The sequence below is a fragment of the Fukomys damarensis genome, unplaced genomic scaffold (assembly GCF_012274545.1).
Source record: "Fukomys damarensis isolate Sample0158 unplaced genomic scaffold, DMR_v1.0_HiC HiC_scaffold_9, whole genome shotgun sequence".
Classification (NCBI taxonomy): Eukaryota; Metazoa; Chordata; class Mammalia; order Rodentia; family Bathyergidae; genus Fukomys; species Fukomys damarensis.
This window is the reverse complement of record NW_022900921.1, coordinates 13658396-13672055: the sequence shown is the minus strand read 5'-3', so window position 1 is coordinate 13672055 and position 13660 is coordinate 13658396. Positions and strand designations below refer to the sequence as shown.

The 13660-nt window shown below is 41.4% G+C and overlaps 1 protein-coding gene across 3 annotated transcripts in view; it reads left to right on the top strand.

Moving 5' to 3' along the window:
- The window catches only part of Atp10b (ATPase phospholipid transporting 10B (putative)), a 301108-nt gene that overhangs the window by 123155 nt on the left and 164293 nt on the right, over nt 1-13660 (top strand). For all 3 annotated transcript variants that reach the window (XM_010622252.2, XM_010622251.2, XM_033761616.1), the window contains one exon: nt 2032-2097. The gene's annotated coding sequence lies outside the window, so the exon portion shown is untranslated. The remainder of the gene's footprint in view (nt 1-2031; nt 2098-13660) is intronic.

Sequence of the window (13660 nt, the reverse complement as noted above, 5' to 3'; positions counted from 1 at the left end):
TAATTGGAAGGAAGGAGGGAGGGAGGGAGGGAGGGCGGGCGGGGGCAGGCAGGCAGATACACAGGCCACCTATTTTTTGGATATGTCCTGTGGGTTACTGGTTTATAACTTCTGACCTGGTACAATGTCCTTCTTTGAAACATAGGGACACTCAAGTCAAGAGAAGAAAGTAACTAATAAAACATCACAAAATAGTCTCTTCCATCGCCTCATTGATTATGCCACAAGACTCTCCAGTCCTGTCCCTAGAAAGACAGAAGGCAGTTTCATTTTCACAAGAGCATTTTTAAACCGTTTTTTCTGATTTAAATGAATTTCTATTTTCTGCAGAGAATTCAGAGAACACAGCAAGGATGAGAAAATAAAATAAAGTTGCACAATGGTCCCATTTTCTATATGGAGGGACTGGAGGCTGAGGTGGGAACCTAGTTAAACACAGGCTGCTTCCAGACACAGCCACTTGAGGGCAAGGTGGCACCTCAGCTGAGTTAACCCCAGTAAGTGGTAGGAGAGTTAGGGCAGCGGCTGAAATCGCATATGCTTACACAGCCAGGTAGGGGGCAGAAGTGTAGAAGAAGCCAGCTGGCAAACGTGGCACAGGCAGGAAATGTGCGCTGCTTAAAGGGTGTTGACACTGCTCATCCTCGCCCTCCACTGCCGTGTGGGAGTGTAGACAATGTTGACAGCCCTCCTCAGTTTTTCTGATAAGGTCTGAAATCTAATTTTCACGTAAATTTTTTCAGTGTTTCAATAGAGCTCCATTTTTTTAAAAAGTGAGTCAGATAAACACATGCAAATGCAAGGATCGTGACCATGGCTTAGTGACCCCTTGAGAGTGGCCTGGGCCCTGGGCAGATAAGTCAGCTGTCTAGAGGACTTGTTTGTGATCAGTTCAGGCTCCATTCAGCACAGAGAGGCCTGGCCTGGAGACGACCGAGTTAGGAATGAGATTAAGGAGCTCAAAGCTTTCTGTAGGCTCGGGGCAGCAGTCACCTGGGGAGAGAGGGCTGCACCCAGAGCCAGCTTCAGCCGAATACATCCTTCGGGAGTTCTGCTCAGTCCAAAAGCACCTAGTATAGCCTTTTAGTATGTGTGTGTGAGTGTGCACACAGATCTGTACAGTCTTCACCTTGTTAAAACAACATAGATTATCTCCCTTAGTAACCCTGTAAAGAGGATTGTTTTCTGCCAAGGAAAAATGTTTAAAGTCGGTGCAGATAGCATTTGGTTTGTCAACTCGTTATTGTACTGTAATAAATCAATGAATGAGTAGAAAGCAGAATTTGTTGGAAGGTACCCTTCAACAGGGCCCTGGACCTCCCCGCTCTGACCTCTCTGAGCTTCCATTTTGTACTCTGCAGTGTGAGAACTAGCATATTTGCTCTATCTCCTATATAGACAAGAACTTTTGAAGGGAAGAGACAAAACTCTATGTAAAAATGTGTATGACTATTCATACCACCAAACAGTTCAAGCATTTCAATCATAGCTGCATCTAGGGAACCCGCGTAGTGTCAGGTCTGGGGACTTTTAACTCAGAGTCGCAGTCTGGACCCTCTCTGCCATCTCACCACCACTGTGGGCTGCTAGCCCCTTCCAGGAATTCATCCACACCAGGCACACAGTAAAAAGAGATCTTCTCTTTCCCTGCATTTTCAAAGCAGACTTTTATTGGTCTAAATCAAGTTGCAGGCTCATACCCAACCAGTCAATATAGCAAAGAAGATGAAACATAACTGAGTGACCAGACAATTTTGCATTCCTTGGAGCAATGAGGCATTTATTTGGGGGCTCAGTGAAACATAATTTGCATTCTGGATGGTGACTGATAAAATAGTAGACCTGATTGCCTGGTTGGAATGAACTATTCCTATCAAAACAACTTCCTGGGAAAATGTCCAGCCTGCCCTATGAAGTTTATTTAAAGCTGGAGTCATCAGCTGGAACAGAAGGAGGAAAATGCTTAATTGCTGCCTGATGCCAAAATGAGATGGTATACTTTATATTTATTGTCTCTCTTCTGTCTTTCAGGCTTTCTTTGACAGGAGGCTCAAGACTGACTGGTTCTTATTTCCAGTGAGAACAAGATTGTGAATGGTGAGTAGCATTTGTTATTACTCTTCAGTTGTAGGATATGGATTCCTCACCAAGGCCAAAATATTAAACTATAGTTCCTTTCTCCAATCAAGCAGATATCAGCTGACTTCACTGGTAAATAAGATGCTAAGTATCTGGCTTAATTTTTCTCTATTATACTGTATATATTATATAATATATATATATACACATATATATAATATATATATGTATATTCTCCAACACAATATAGGAACTATCAAGATATATATCACTTAAGATGTGTTCTTGGCTGCAAGAAACAGAATGGACACTCAAAGTGACTTAATAATTTTTTAAAAGTTGTTCACTCTCATAACAAGCCTTTCTAAAGTAGGGCGGGTCCATGGATGGTTACTGAGTTGGTCAGTGATGTCACCAAGACTTGAATTCCAACATCTTTGGAAGGATATCTCTTTCCCATCTCTCTCTCTCTCTCTATCAACCTTTCTGGAAAGGCTCTCAACAAACATCTACTCACATACATTTGCCAAAATGTGTCACGTGCCCTTGTGACAAGATACTATGTATGGGACGCTGACTCTGACCCTAATCTACTGTGATTACACCAATCATTAGCCTCCCAGGGAGGGACCTACCTCCCCTGAAGTACATGGTTTCATATGAGGAAGTGACTGTGTGGGCAAAACTGGACTTGTTAGGAAAAAAATGATGAATATTTATTGTGAAGGTAATAGCATGTGCTCTACAGTAATATTATGCAAATCTCAGCAGGGCTTCCTCTAAAATGCAGCTCATGTATGTACCCAAGTTCCAAAATCTCATATGCTCCATCACTGCTTAAAAAGGAGACTCCCCATCCTGGCTAACCTTCCCTCGTGGGTAAAATTAAAGAAATACTATATGTAGAACTACTTTTGACTCTGGAAATAAGTCCCAAGGCATTATCATTATACCATATGCAGAGTGTTTCTCCAATTTGCATAATTATAAACTCCCCCTCAAAGAGTAAACATTGCAGCTAACTTTCAGAAAAACAACTACAAAGCAGCATTAAATATGCATTGCTAATTTGACTTTCCAATTTGTATGGAATCTTCACAAAGACAGACACAACTCCACAGATACTGAGTGCTTAATGAAAACTTCCACCTGTCTAGAAAGGAGTCAGCGGGAAAAGGAAAGTTAAATATTAGTTCTCTTAGCTAAAGAATTTGAATTGATGCCAGAAAATTACATGTAGGAGTTCATTCCATTAAAGTGACTCTCAAATTTATTCTTCCGTGCATTGACTAAGCTCCTTGAAAGTAGATAAGGTAATTGCTTTGTGTAGCCACAGAAGGCTAACATTTATTTCTTCACGATGCCTCCTCCACTCGGTTTTAAAAATCAACTGTGAGCTGGCCACCCATTTCGACAATTATAGGAAGGGATTTAATCGGGGCCAAAAGTCTTTTCTGCCCACCCCCCCATCTCTCTTACTGATCTGACTCAAAAATCCGAAATAGTTCTTGAATTCGGCCTTGAAATTTTCTGCTGCATTTATAAATAGCTAGCTATAGGAGGTGCAATGTTAGACTTTTATATTCTTCAAGTTCATCAGTGCACTGATGACTGGGGCACAGTACATATGTTTGTATATGGGTAATAACTCCAGGAGGAGTTATATTACAAAGTAAATCTGAAACACATGTGTGCATCTATATGTAACAGACATTTATGATATGTGTAAACTCACAAACTCATAGTGACATGAAGTTCTATCCCAGGGTGTTTGTTTTATACAAATTATTTCATAACCTGCTTTTCAAGCTCAACAGTACGTTTCAGACAACCTTCCATTGCAGTGTGTATGAACATTATTTTTTACTGTTAATTAGCATTGCATCTCAGGAATAAGTGGTAATGTATTTATTCAATCCCTTACTAAAGAATATTTTTCTAGTTATATTATCACTATTTTAAATTGTACCAGAACATTCTTGTGCACAGAAGTCTTTCTGTACACATAAGGTTAAGTCCTTCATCAATTTCTAGAAGGTTAATCGCAGGGCCAGGGAGAGTCACACACTTTATACAGCAGGGCTGAAATCACACCACTGCCTGTGGACAGGCAGAGGACAGGCCCTTCTGGGTGCCCTGGGCCTGCCTAGGAGGCCCTGGACTCCTACAGAAAGGAAAGGTGAAGTGTGAGGGGAAGAACACGGGGAGAAAGTATACCAACAAAATAAGAGATCTGCTGTTAACACAGGCAATTAGTATATGTCGCTGGTTTACATAAAATATTGTCCACCTGCCCTTTATCTAGACTGTAAACTCACTGTGGAAGGGAGAAATTCTGGCTTGGGTGGCAGTTTTTGCCCATCGACATATAGTGAGTGCCTAATGCATTTACATTACAATGTGTATATTTGGGGGGTAAAAAATTAAGCAGATTATATAGACAATCTTTCATGAAGGAATGGGATTTGAAAGTCCCTGAAGAGTCGAGTCTCTAAGGCTTCTATTCTCTTCCTAATCTTCTTACCCAATCTGCAGTATCATGTTTGTCTTTTGTATCCTAAAATTTTACTTCCCTTAGGAAGCAGCCTAAGGCCCCACGAGATCATGAAAATCAATCAGGCTACACATAGAAATGTGACTTTATTCTAAATTCTATCAATTTTAATCCATCCATGGACAGATTCTGTAGTGGTTTGCCAGTTTGTTTTGCTGTAAAACACACTGGATGAACAGGGTTGTTTTCTTTCCATTAAAGATATTTACTTGCCTTTTCTATTTCCAGAGACATTACCTCTTCTGTAAATCAAGGTTTTGTCTAAGTTTTTAAAATTCCTACAACCCTTCCCAGAGCTTTAGAGTGGTTGTAAAGCTTTGTAACTCACTAGCCCCTACACCCACCACAGACTGACCATTCTGGGACTCCAGGACTCAGAGCACCATTGACTTTGAAATCTTTCTTAAAGCCACAGTAAGAAAAAGAGATTGATGTTAGCAATTCAAGGTGAGGTATGTGAACAAGTGTCAGAGATAGCTGCACCCCCCTCATTCACTGAAGCATTATTCACAATATCCAAGATATGGAATCAACCTAGATGTCCATCAACAGTTAAGTGAACAAAGAAAAGGCGCGTGTGCGCACGGGTGTGTGTGTGTGTGTGTGTGTGTGTGTGTGTGTGAGGGAGAGAGAGACAGAGAGAGAGAGAGGGAGAGAGAGAGATGCCTCAGAGTGAGGGATAGAGTGCAGGTGCTGTGTACAAGAAAGGCCATTATAGAAAGCCATTATTTGTTTTAAATTATTTAAACATGTATTTTAAATAGGTAATTCATGTATATGGCCAAAACACGTTTAATCCAATATGAATATTTAGGAAAAATTTCCACGGAGCCTGTTTTAAAAGCTCTTCACTCTCTTCCCCTAAAGCAACCAGAGAAATTTTGCACCCGTCCTCATGAGGATGAGGATGTCCTTCTTTTGTGACTTACATGGTTCAGCCATTCTCTGTACCTTGTTTTTATTCACTTAATATTTCTCAGCAATGATGTCACCTTAATACAATGCTTAACTTACTCTCCTTAATAGCCACATAACACTCTGTTATGAGTGCACCAAGCTTACCTAATCAGTCCCCTATTGAGAAATATTTAGATTGATTACACTCTTTAGCTCTTATAAATGATTCTGCAGTAAACATAGCCTTTAGAGAACTGTTTTTGAAAACTAGTAGTGTCGATCACTGCTTTTTAATCACATGAATCACATAGCCATTTCTGGGGCCAGCCTGGGGGAGCAACTTTGAATAATGAGCATAGAACCCCCTTTTTACTTTTTGAATGTAATTCATCTCAGTGTTCCCCTTACTCCAACACTTGATTCATTAGTTCAACAGGCCCCACAGAACCGAATGAGAAAACACGCAACTTTTCTGGAAGGTTAGAGTAGTTAAATGTCCATTTTCCATCTTTGGGTTTCTCAATGCACTTGAGAGAAACATGGATAAAAAGTCTGCCCTTGATTGGCTGTCAGTTTTGAGCCAAAGTGGCACAGGTGTCCCCAAGCAGTGGCGCCATGAGATTCCAAAACAAAGACACTGTCCCTCCAAATGGGGGAACGAATGCAGCCAGGCACAAAGCCCAGTACCTGTGCAGGAGCGTTCAAGCTCACCATCCAGTGTTGGCACTTCCTCGCCATTGCTTACCTAGCGCTGAGCCCGCTCCCTGCCTGCTCCTCTTTGCTTTGAAGAACCAGATGACCCCGCAGATCCCATCCATCTCAAGCTTTCTCAGGCTTCACGTCTAAGGGCATGAAGTCTGGCTCGAGCACCTGCCTTTACTCTGACCCCTATCTTTTGAGTTGACTGTGAGGTCCCTGGTGTGGAAATCCGCCCTTCTTCTTACCTTCTCCCTGACTGACTGTGGAAATAATTAACAGCTGCCTGACTGAAATGCCTTCTGAATCACCTGGTATTCTAGCCACAGTGACAAACACACATGCTGAAACCTCAGCCTCTGACTTCTGATTGGGAAAATTTTTTTGAGTATGGACTTTTCAAGGTTGAATTTTTTCAAATGTTATAAGCATGGAGCTGGCTAGGCTGACTGAACGTTTCCCTCCTATTAAGTGTGAGAAGAAGAAAAAACATTCTGTATAATAACCACAGCAGTAGCATAGGCTACCTCTGAGTTCCTATTTTATCCTAGAATCTGTAAGAGGCATAGCATGGCGCCTGGGACTAAGAACTAGAACAAAAAATTACGTCATCCCTGCACCATACATCTAATCATACATCCTTTTATGCTCTAAGCTCCTGTAGTAACCTTCAGAGGTTAAAAAATACTGGAAGTGACATTTAGCTATGAAAAGAAAGAAATAAAGGCAGTATCAAATGAAAATCAGGCAACAAGACTTGCACTGACTAAATCTGCATTTCCAAGCTTTGCTTAGTTGCACTTTCAAATACCCCCGCATCAAGCTTGGTTAGGCTTGCCCCTGGTAGATACTGGCTCCTTCCAATTCCCAGACATGAGTTTTCACTGTGGTTTTTTGTGTGGGTGGTGGTGGCGTGGTGGTGTTGATGGTGATGGTGTGTTTGGTTGGTTGGCTGGTTGGTTTTGGCTCAGTGCAGACAGGCATGACCTCGGAAGACATAGGCCCAGACAAAACATTGGAGTCTGGCAGAGACACGCAACCATGGCCTGTGATTTCCACCGTGCTGCCACAAATCACAAAGAGGGCTGTGTTCAGAGGAGGCAACAAACTTCGGTTCTGCCTCCCTGTTTCAGAAGATTCATCTGAATCTCGACAGGAACCTGGTGAGGCTGGAAAGCTAGTGATGCCAGCACAAAGTAAGACACCAGCAGCATGATTATCTCCCATTTGCTGGCTCTTTTCATAGTTCATAGCTCCTAGCCAGTGAGAGAGAGTTGTGCAGCCGTGAGACACGGTGAGATTGTTGACTACCTGTAAAAACAAGGCAAAGAAGAGAGGTCCCCTGCAGAAAACAAAGGAGGTCTTGCCCTCCTCAAAGAGATAGCCAAACTCAGGTGGACCCTGAGTTTAAGTCTGTGTTGCTTGCGAAACAGAACACCCAGCAAAAAACACGGCTTAGATTTGTATTCTGGTTCCCATCCTGAAATTAAGAAATCTAAACAATAAGTTCTTCGTGGCCCAACTCCCCTCACCTGCCTTCTTGCCAGGGTAGACAGTCTTCTCAGGAACACACAAAGAACAGCTCAGGAGTGTGCTCAAGCAGTGGGACACAGTTAATAGAGCTGTGCCTTGCAGGTAGGGTCTCTCTCAAGCCTCGTGGCACCGAGAGAGTCACAGTGTGTTTTGAGCTCATCTAACACGTGTGCAAATTCATAATAGCCAGACAGACTGAGATCTGTCTAAGGTCTTGCAGCCACCTGACGGAAGAGAGAGAACCAGAACTCTGATATCTCCGTTCCTAATGCACATTTGGATCTCGGCTCCTCCTCCAGGGGACAGGTGATCGTGCTTGAGGGTCTTACACAGCCTGTGCAGCCTGAGATGCACTCAGTCCTCATTAGCTGTCATTACATTGCTGAGCCCTCCAGCTGCTCTTCCCTACAGGACAGAGCTGAGAACCAATGTCATTGACTTTATATCTGGACCTCCTGGGGTTCCACTGGCGGCACTGCTAATGAACCACAGCAGAGAAAAATGTCATCCTCGATTAGAGCCCTTAGGAAAGTCTGCTGCATTTTTCTACCGGCAGAGGAAAACACTAAATGGGGAGTCTGTATATGAATAAAAAGAGGAAAAAGTGTTGGCCCTTTCATAATTCCATAAAAGTTCGTATGAGTCTTTACGACTGTAAATGGCCCAACAGCCTTCAGAACCACAATATTTGTGTTTTGTAAAGTAGCTTTCCTTGCTGCTAATGGAAACAGTATGCTTTAACCTAGTCAGATTCGGCAGTTGTAGACCAAAGGAGCCAAGAGATCAAGCTGAGTGGGTCAGGGACATCTCATGACCCAGTTTCTCAAACAGAAGTGGTGCCCTAAAACTCTACCTTCCAAGACTTGGCACACACTGCTGAAGAATAAACAATAGCAGAAGAGTCAAGAGTCAGGTAGAATGGGGTTTGAGGCCTGTATCTGCCACTTTGTAGCAGCATGACACTAGAAAGAGCAATGAACTATTCCAAATTTGTAATTCTTCAGCAGGCTTGGCAGATGGTGCTGGGAATGTACTCAACAGATTATATTTCACTGAATGAAGGAGCGCTTTCAGTAGTAATGGTAGCAGTATTTAGTAGTAGTACATTTTTGTTTGCTGTTCTTTTTAGCGGGGGCTACCAGGGATAGAACTCAGGGCCGTACACTTACGAGACAGGCGGTGGCACCACTGAGCTAAATCCCCAGCCCTGTAACATTTTCATAGAGCTGGAAATGACCACAGAAATCTCACCCACAGGTTCACAAATGTGGTTGAGCATTAGTAGCATGTGAGATGATCTCTAAAAAGCTGTATGGCCGGGTCTCAGATTTTGTGCCTATACAGCCTGCTTTCATGTTCTTTTATCACAGTCCTTTGATAAGCAATTATAAAAGCTTTTAAGGGCTAAAGTATGATGCTTCTATTCACCAGGGCTACAAATACTGTTCAGAATCTGAGTCTAGGAATCAAGCTTCCATATTCTTCCAAGTTTCTGCGGACCTTCTTAAGCAGATGAGTTGCAGGCATTAGGGTGACATTGGGAAGCCACTGATAGGAGTCCTAGAGAGGCTGCAAAGTTTGCAGGTCACAGAAGAGCACTCATGATCAAATAATAGTAATAATAAGGACGAAGAACATGCACGTGGCTTTTATGATATCCAATCTTGTAACCTTCTCAGTGAGTCATCCCAACAAAAACAAGAGAACAGAAGTAGTTGTGGCAGCTCATCATCTTAACTGCAGTTTTCACGGTCCTGGTCTTTGTGTTTTAGCTTCTGTGTAGAGCTGTAAATAGGTTACTCACTCAAGACTTAGCCTGTGGCTTTTGGTGAGCATGGCAGGTCCGAGGAGATTGGGGTATCTGTGTGAGTGTTAAAGCACTGCTGCATTGCCCCATGGAGAGAGCTGATGTTTCAGGACACAAGGCATCTCAGTCACATCCCACAGACATCAACCACAGACACAGTATGATACTTCAGTGCCAGGAGAAAACACACAGGTTGAAAGAGCAAATCTGGCACCCAGACCCACAAGCAATGATACACACCGGAGACAAAATCTGAGGGTAATATTCAGAAGAGTGTGTTGACGAAGGGGAGCTCTCATCTCCTGTTAGTAGAAATATACTTCTGATCATGAACTTCATTGTTTCCATGATTCTGATCACAAAGCAAATTGGACAAGAACTGAATCAAATTCAGAGGTTAGGCTCAACGCTGACCGTGTGAGGACATTTGATTCAGCTCTCATCCCATTCAGTTTGCAACTAGAAATGTAAAAAGAACTAAGTTAGTGAACCGAGGTACCACTACATAGCCATTATGGAAAACAGCATACAGGTTCCTCAAACTATCAGTGATCCACAGTATAACTTTCTAGATCTTTAACAAAAGTCTTGAAATCAGTATGTCAAAGACATACCTCTGCCCTTCCTTCTCCAGTGCAGAATTATTCATAGTAGCCAGTTTATGGAATTAGCCTAAGTGTTCATCAGCAAATGGATGTGTGAGATAGGTAGATAGACAGATTGATACACCATGGAATGCTATTTGGCTTTGGAAAACTTTTTGTCATTCATTCCAAAATGGATGGATCAGAGGACATGACATGGTTTGATCAAAAATATAATGATGGTTTAATTTTTAAGAAATATATTACAGTAAAAGACCGTTGCCCCTAATCCCCTTCAAAATACTCCCCCTTTGTTCCAACACACGTATCCCTTTGTTCTTCCACTTCCTGAAGCAGTTCTGAAAATCCTCTTTTGTGCGTGATTGCACTGCAGTGGCTCCTTAAGTGTCATGAATCAATTCCAAATGTTGACCTTTCACGGTCATTTTGATTTTGGAAAGAGCCAAAGGTTGCACAGTGCCACATCTAGTGAATGAGGTGGAGGAGGACGCCCTGTAATGGTTTTACAAGTCCACCTTTCTGTTGGAGGGCACTCAGTAGCACCTTCACTTTATTTTTTATCACAATCTTAGAGACACAAAAGAAGACTTCCTGAAGTGCTTCAGAAAATGACAAGAACAATGCGATGCATTTCTAAGTGATGGGAGTGTAAGGGGAGGTGATGATATTGTATATTTTACTGTAATACATTCTTCTTTAAAACCTTTACTGGACAGTGGTTCTGCTGTCTGCCTCTCAAGTGCAAGGACCTGAGTTCGATCCCCGGTACCAAAAAAAAAAAAAATCAAAAACCCTTTACTGGACATTTTCTATTACCCTTTGTGTACTAAGTAAATTGAACTAAGCACAGAAAATACTGCAGGTTCTCACTTACTATGTATAAGTTGAAACAATCGATCTCAAAAGAAGTAGAGGATCTGGTGAGTGGTAAGCTTGCAGTGTCAGTACTCTAGGAGGCTGAGGCAGGAGGGTCACAAGTTCAAGACCAGCATGGGCAACTATGCAAAACCCTATCTCAAAATAAAAAATTACAGCCAGAGGATGTAGCTCAGTGGTGCCACGCCTGCCTGGCAAGTGCAAGGTCCTGAGTTCAATCCCCAGTACTGAAAAAAGTTAGAAATAAAAATAAATAAATAATTACAGCAATATAGCACATTGTAAAGGCCTTTGGGTTCAATCCCAAATACTGAGAGAAAAAGGAAGAAGAGGAGGAAGAAGAAGCAGAGGGAGTAGAATGGTAGTTACTGAGGCAAGAGGAGTAATGAAATGTGCTTTTTTATTTTGAGCTCTGTTATACAACTAGATTAATAATAGTAACGTAGTGTACATTTCAAAACCACTAAGAGTCATGTAATTTTCTCAGGACACAGAATGATAAATATTTAGGATGTTAATTGGTTTGATTTAATTATTCTACTTTATTTATTGCTTCTTGATTATTGTCAGTGTAGCAATCAGAAAATACAAGCCTGGGGGGTGAGTTTGCCTGTCCACGAAGAGTCTAAAAAAATCACATAGAAGAATCCTACTTTTACTGAGGAGGCAGAATTGTTTCCAATAAATTCTATAACTGTTAACAGTGACTTTTCCTTTAAGCAAGAGTATTTTCATTGCCCTCAATACATCTGTATGTTCTCATTTTCTTTGTTGTGAAATAGGGATCATAATGTGTGCCCACTTTGTAAGGTATGAAGACTAAATGATTTAATGCTCACAAAGCACTTAGCAAAACGAGCACATAATTGTTCGATGAATGTTAGATGTTATGATTATTATTAGACTGAGGATTTGGTTTTTATCAGCAGTAAAATTTATTCTAGTCTACAACTGAAAAATAGAGTTAATGATTCAGTTGAGTGCATTTACATATAATAAAAATATGACAGTTATACAATTATGGTTACCATTGAGGGCTTTAGATACCATGTTAGCTTTCTATTACATCCAATAACTTACTGTAACCTTACTTGCTTAAAACAGTACTCATTTGTTAAGTCACAGTTCCTATAGGTCAAAAGTTCGTTGAGAGCATGAACAGGCATTCTGACCAGGGTCTCACAAGGCTGAAATCAATTTACCCACTGGATTGAGTTCTGTTACAGAGGATCTGGAGAGGCATATGCTTCTGAGTCTGTTCAGAGTGTTGGTCAAGTTTAGGTCCTTGTAGTTTTACCATCCAGGTTCTCATTTTCTTGCTCACTGTCAGAGCTAGGAATATTCTCAGTACTAGATCCCATTGGCATTCTTTGCCATGTGAGTCTATCAGTCTGTGCATCTATCCATCTACAATGCCAGCAAGAGAAAAATCTCTCTCATGTTTTAAATCTGTCTTGCTACGAAAAGCCTTTTGGTGAGCTCACCATACAGGTCAGACTCATCCAGGTTAATTGCTGTACCTTAAGGACAACTGAATTAGGACCTTAAGACCATCGGCCATACTCCTCCCCACAGTACCTAGAATACTAGTGTGTTAGTGAATGAAAGAAGCTATGTGTAATACAGGGAACAGGAATCTTGGAGATCATTTTAGGTTTATCTCACTACAAATTCATTTTCTCGTCTACTCGGGCTTAGATCAAAACAAGGTGGGGCAGAAAGCGAAATGGAAAGCAGAAAGACTATAGCTGATGATACTGTACTGTGTTAAATTTGCTAAGATTTAGGTGCTCTTACTATACACACAAAGGTGACTCTGTGAGACGATGGGTATGTTTGCTTGACTGTAGAAGTTGCCTAACTATGCATAGCCACATCAAAACATGTCACGCATCTTAACTATATGCAATAAAGAAATCAAGATGGGTGTATCGACAAAAAAATAAAAATGGGACAGTAAAATAATGAGTGACTTACTTTTTATAAATGGTTTTAAACTACTTCTTTGAAGATTATTCGCATTGTTTTATAACCATACCCCATGTGTGAGACAAACCAAGATCCTTAGCACATAGCAGGCATCAGGATAACAAATGCTAATGGTAGTGTGCTATATTTTAAAATCATATTTAAGAATAACGCCATCACTCAATTCTGGCAGCAAGTTACTTAACCTTTTCATGCCTGTCGCATGACCTGTAAAAGGACGAAGTGAGTCGAGAGTGTAAGGATGGGTTGCACAGACATGCGCGTGCTGATGAGCAGCTGTTATTTTTTGCACAGTTTCCAAGCGCAGGTGCAGCAGTGTAAGGGAAGGTGTGGGGCTCCCACACAGAGACTAGACCCATGATTCGCTCCCTGTCTATGTCCACAAGTTTATTAACCTCTCAGAGCCTCAGACACTAGGGTGGCGACAGAAAGGGTCAGTGGCAGCACAAGTGTGGACCTGGTATTTGTTCCACCCCATTTATGGTATATAAGGACCAGCTCTTTCTAGAACCACAGCGTTCAAGTAATAACTTTACGATCTTTGCCCAGACTGCAGAACATTTCTTTGATTTTTCTTAATATTCCTTTAAATCAACTTTTTTTTTTCTTTTTTTTTTTTTTTTT